The 5,641-nt window shown below is 55.1% G+C and overlaps 1 pseudogene; it reads left to right on the top strand.

Moving 5' to 3' along the window:
• The first annotated feature begins 602 nt into the window (after positions 1-602).
• On the top strand, positions 603-1,203 carry LOC149361465 (uncharacterized; annotated as a pseudogene).
• Positions 1,204-5,641: the final 4,438 nt, after the last annotated feature.

Below are 5,641 nucleotides of genomic sequence, written 5' to 3'. Positions count from 1 at the left end.
TAGAGCGAACGCGAAGCTGTCGGGCCCCCGTAAAATAAAGTAAAAAAAGAAAAAGCGCGCGTTTAAAAATGAAAACGAAAAAGCGCGCGCGCGTCGTGACGAAGGAGAAAGTGGCGCCGCCCGCGTCGCTGTCATGAATCCGCGTGATTTGTTCCTCCGTTGTCACCCCGCGCTGAGGGCATTGCGCGCCGTCGATTCTTTCTGTGCGATGGCACTGCGTTGACATCGTTGCCGCATCCGTCCCTCTCCCAGATCGGGGAGTTGAAGGCTGCCTCAACGCGCGAGCCCAAGGGCTTTACTTGCGCATGGTGCGATGGAGCACTGTACACCGACCTCTTCAGGTGCTAAAAGGAAAGCTGTCGACATCGCAACGAAGATGGCCATTGTTAATGAACTTGCTCAAGGTGCAAAAAACTGCAAACTGGTCAAGAAGTACGGACTGTCGAAATCGACCACTTCAACCATTACTAAGGGCAAGGAAAAGATTCTTGGTGCTACCGTGAATGCCGTCCTGACGACTAGAAAGCGCCTTCGGAAGGCGACCTACGCGGACGTTGAGGACGCACTGCTGAAGTGGATCGCTGACGCCCGGTCTCGCTGCCATGCCAGTTCGCATCAGCTTGCTTGCCACCGTGGAGATGTTGAAAGCGGCGTGGATGGAGGTCACCGCGGAGTGCATAGCAAATTGCTTCCGCAAGGCGTGTTTTATGGGCCCAGACACCGAGGACGCCATAGATCACCCACCGGAAGGCCGGTCGCACGAGGACTTGTGGCAATGCGTCATTGACACGCAGCTGGCCGGACCTGACGTTGCCTGGGGCGATTTCGTTTCTGCTGATGACGACGCCGACATTGCGGAGCCATGCACTGACGAAGCTATTGTGCGTGAAGTTCGAGCCCTTCTTGACTGCCCACAGACCGACGAGGACGATTACGAGGATGCTGCTCTACCGCCGGTTGCTGTGAACGCTTCAACCACGATCGGTTACAGCGCGTCGCTTAAGGAACTCGTGTGAAGCAGAGGCCTTGGCGATGAACATATTGCCGCGCTAGAAAAATTAGAAACGGCAGTGATGTGATCAGCTTCGAAGAAGCAGACATGCATCACGGACTTTTTTCAAAAATAAAGTTAACTTTCGTCTCGCTTGCTCTTTTTGCCCGTATTATAGGTGGTCCACTTACTACGAACTTTGGATACAACGAACAAATTTCGCGTGACGATCAAGTTCGTTATGAGTGGGCTCAACTGTAGTTCCGCTTTCTGGAGCGGCGTGCGAGGAGCTGGAAAAGCATGTTTTCAATGGGTGCAGAATCCTGGCTATCAGGCGTTGTACTTGCCGGAACCTCGGACCAGGCCTTGGTGTCAGGGTCGTAGCCGCGTTGAACGTTTAGGGATACCATGTTGCTGCGGGTAACTAACGGCCGCGCTCCGGCGTAGGCATCAAGCCTGGCGCCATCGCCACGATACGCAAGTGATGATCGGCCCTAGAAGGTCCAAATATAATCCCACCTGGGTGCTGGTGGTATCCTCAGGTAGCTAGCAACTTCGCAAAGACAGACGCGGCTGTTTTGATGGGGTTCTTGGCGGGATTCCGTGGCTGCAGCCAAAATTTGGCGGAGCCGATGCGCTGCACGTCCTTTCGCTCCGCGCGCTCACAGCTCCCTCCGCACTGTGGAGAGACCTGTGATATCTTCCACACGGTGTGGGCCTGTACTCAAAATCTCACCTCCCCCCTTCGCCTACCCCTTCCCGAGAAGCATGGGAGGCTGCCCTCCTCAACTGCTCCTCGCTTGAGTCCCAAGGGGCACTGGTGAAACGGGCGAGAGACGGGGCCTCGTGATACGGTGTCCCGGACTAGTGACGCCGACCATGTAGCGGGGCCACTGTGTCGCTCCCAAACTCTGTTTCTCCGAATAAATGTTTTCACCACCACTTCAAAGTGTTCAAGCGCAAGCTCTACGAATCTGCCTTGGGCTACCTAAATGTGCCTCAACGGCAGCCACTATTCTTGTCGCTGGGGAGCATCCTGTTACTTCACACATTGCTGTTGAAACCATGAGAACACACATTCGGCACCTCACGCGAGTTCCGTGTCATCATCTTGCAGCTCTTCCCGTACTCAGACCACATACTGCATTTGCTATTGTAATTCAAGCTCACCGTGCCTATCTTCCTTCGCAGTTCGCCCACCCATCAAGATCATGCTCACCCATATGGAGTCTCCATGAACCCCGGGTGCACCTATCTATTCCTGGAATTAATAAGAAATCTGATTTATCATTGCCTGCTCTCAAGCAACTGACACTGCATCATTTGCATTTTAACCATACACACCGCATACATGTCTACACAGATGGCTCAGTGACTTCAACAAGCTCTGCTGGGTCTGTGGTGATACCGGCCAGGTCTATTTTAATGAAGGTGAGGACTACCTATCTCACCTCCTCAACTGGTGCAGAACTAGCTGCCCTACGGGCTGCAGTTCAGTTCATTAATCAGAAATCTGCACATGACTGGACAGTTTTCACCGACTCTAAAGCAGCCCTTCAAGGCCTGCAAACTGCACTACGCCGTGGGTCACACGAACAACTCGTTGCCGAAATCCGCAAGCCCTACCATGACGCCACATTGAAAGGACATAACATAATTTTCCAGTGGCTGCCGGGCCACTGCGGCATTCATGGCAATCACCAGGCTGACGAAGCTGCCCGTTCTGCCCACAATGACGGAATCCCCGTTAATATTCCCGTAACGAGAGCTGACGCAGCGTGTGGGCTTCGTTCCTTGAGGCTGGAGCTCACACTTTCAGTGTGGAACTCTGGTGTGTTGTGCAACCGTCGCCTCAGGACTTTGGACCCTGGACTGCGCCTCCGTCTTCCGTGTAATGTAGCGCGTCGTGAAGCAACACTACTGTGTCGTCTATGGCTCGGTGTTGCCTTCACGAATATGTATGCCTTCGGGATCGCGATGGCCGACAGCCCCTCTTGTGTGAACTGCGCCTGTGATGAGACAATCACCCATATCTTCTGCGAGTGCCCTGCCTTTGTAGCCGAAAGACATAAGCTGCGATGTGCTCTGGACAGCCTGGACCCTCGCCCTTTCACAGAGGCCAAGATCCTCGGTCCGTGGCCACAACAGTCAACTGCCATCAAGGCTTACAAGGCACTTTCGCTTTTTGAGAGCGACTGCCTTAATTGACAGACTGTGATTATTTCCCGTTACTTCTCTCTTTCCTCTTTAATTCCACTCATTCCCTTCCCCTGTGCAGGGTAGCCAACCGGAATCCTTCTGGTTAACATCCCTGCCTTTCCCTCTCTCTCTCTCTCTCTCTTGCCGTTGGCGTTGAAAACGTTTTGCACTCCGATCATTTTGAGGAAAGCAAGTGCGCCTAACTGGCTCCCTGGTTGAATGGACACCTGAATCGTGCTAATAGGTACTTACGCGTGGTGATGAGAGAGATATGGGCTGCATGCGTTAGTACTGACTACGGTCAGCGCTAACCTGCCCGGGTGGTAAGGTGGATGGATGGAAACAACTGGATGGATGGAAACAACTGACCTAGGAGTCCACGGGCTTGTGCTTCACGTAAAGCCTGATCCACCAGCCATTTCTGGCCTGCGGGCTGAGCGGTGCGTCAAGCAGCCTCCCAAGAAGAATGAGTGGGATTGGGAAGGGGGGGTACTGCCTTTGGGGAAGGACATTCCCAAAGGCAGTGGAAAAGTGTGGATCAGGGCATGCCACAGGTGGTACAAACAGGAGGCAAGGTTGGGTGAAAGCATCAGAGACGGTGGGGACAAATAAAACAGCCTGTCTATAATTGTCGCCATGTGGCGCTGGATGAGGGCGACAAGCTACTGTGGGGTGGTGGCAGTGTCATGTGGCTGAGTTTGTAGAATGCTGTGATTTGATGATATTGATACGTGGCGGCTAGAAGCAGCAGTTGAAACAGCAGAGGTAACCTGCTACGCAAGGGACCGACGGCTTGGCGTAGTCTCTCAGCACACAAACGCGCACCTCAGTGTCTTCCTCGTTACAAATCACTTCGTCGTCCTCCCAGCGTCCGTAGCGTGACCCCCCCCCCCCCTCGCGGCAAAACCACCGTCCCGGTGCGCACTACACCGGCCAGCTATACTGCGAGTTGTAAGGTTTGAGGCGGGACACATGGACGATGTCGGTGCGGGTGCAGCTGCCGGGGATATCGGATGTAGCGGGGTGATCTCGTACGTCACTGCGGTCACCGGACGTACGACCCAATAAGGGCCGCCCCACCGCGGTGGCTCAGTGGTTACGGCGCTCGGCTGCTGACCCGAAAGACGCGGGTTCGATACCGGCCTGCGGCGGCTGAATTTCTTGAAGGCGAAATTCTAGAGGCCCGTGTGCTGTGCGATGTCAGTGCACGTTAAAGAACCCCAGGTGGTCGAAATTTCCGGAGCCCTTCACTACGGCGTCTGTCATAGCCTCAGTCGTTTTGGGACGTTAAACCCCAATAAACCAAACCAAACCAAACCGATAAGGGCCTGTATATCGGGGAAGCAGTTTTTCACAAAGGCCCACACGGCGGGAAGGGACCCAGAGTAACACAAGGGAGCCAGGGGAGTAGGTGACTTCAAGACGGCGACAGTCATGACGTCGTTTCTGAATGACTTGGAGAGGCCGACAGCCGCTGGCGGGCGACAAGTCGGGAAGCGTCGGCGCGAGCGATGGCGTCCCCAGCGTAAGGACTCGTGGAGGCGGTGGCGGGCAGTACACTCTCGAAGGGCAGCAAAGGATCGCGGCCAAAAAGAAGGTAAAAAGGGGAGAAACCGGCTGTATTGTGACGCGTAGAATTGTAGGCGAATGTAACAAATGGGAGGCTAATATCCCAGTCGTGGTGATGGCCGGAGACGTACATGGAAATCATGTTGGTGAGGGTACGGTTCAGACGTTCAGTGAGGCCGTTCGTCTGCGGATGGTAGGCCGTGGCGAATTGATGACGGACGGAGCAGGAGTGGAGGAGTTCGGCGACCACTTTGGAAACAAAGCAGCGGCCGCGATCGGTGAGCAGGTGACGGGGATCACCGTGGTGGAGTAAGACGTCGTGCAGGAGAAAGTCAGCGACATCAGTTGCGCAGCTGGTTGGGATCGCTCGACTAATAGCGTAGCGCATGGAGTAGTCCGTCGCGACCGCGATCCATTTGTTTCCCATAGCAGACCCCGGAAATGGGCCGAGCAGGTCGAGGCCGACACGGGAAAACGGGTCTATGGGGATTGGAATCGGCTGAAGGTGTCCGGGAGGGAGAACCGAGGGCGTCCTCCGTCGTTGGCACAGCTCGCAAGCGGCCACATAACAGCGGACAGAACGGTATAGACCGGGCCAAAAGAAGCGGCGGCGCACGCTGTCGTAGGTGCGGGAGACTCCAAGATGACCGGCCGTGGGAACATCATGAAGCTGCTCAAGGAAGCTGCTGCGCAGGTGTTGAGGGACCACGAGCAAGAGGTCAGTGCCGTCAGGCCGCAGATTGCGCCGGTAGAGGACGTTCTCATAGAGCACAAACGGGGCGAGGGACGCATCACAGCGGTTGGCAGTGAGGCGGTCGATGAAGGAACGTAGGGAAGAATCCAAGCGCTTTTCTTGTGCAATGTTGCGGAAGGCCGAGATGG

The sequence above is a fragment of the Amblyomma mixtum genome, chromosome 2 (genome assembly GCF_055824585.1).
Source record: "Amblyomma mixtum isolate Tamu chromosome 2, ASM5582458v1, whole genome shotgun sequence".
Taxonomy (NCBI): Eukaryota; Metazoa; Arthropoda; class Arachnida; order Ixodida; family Ixodidae; genus Amblyomma; species Amblyomma mixtum.
The sequence above is the reverse complement of the archived record's forward strand: the minus strand, read 5'-3'. Positions and strand labels throughout refer to the sequence as shown.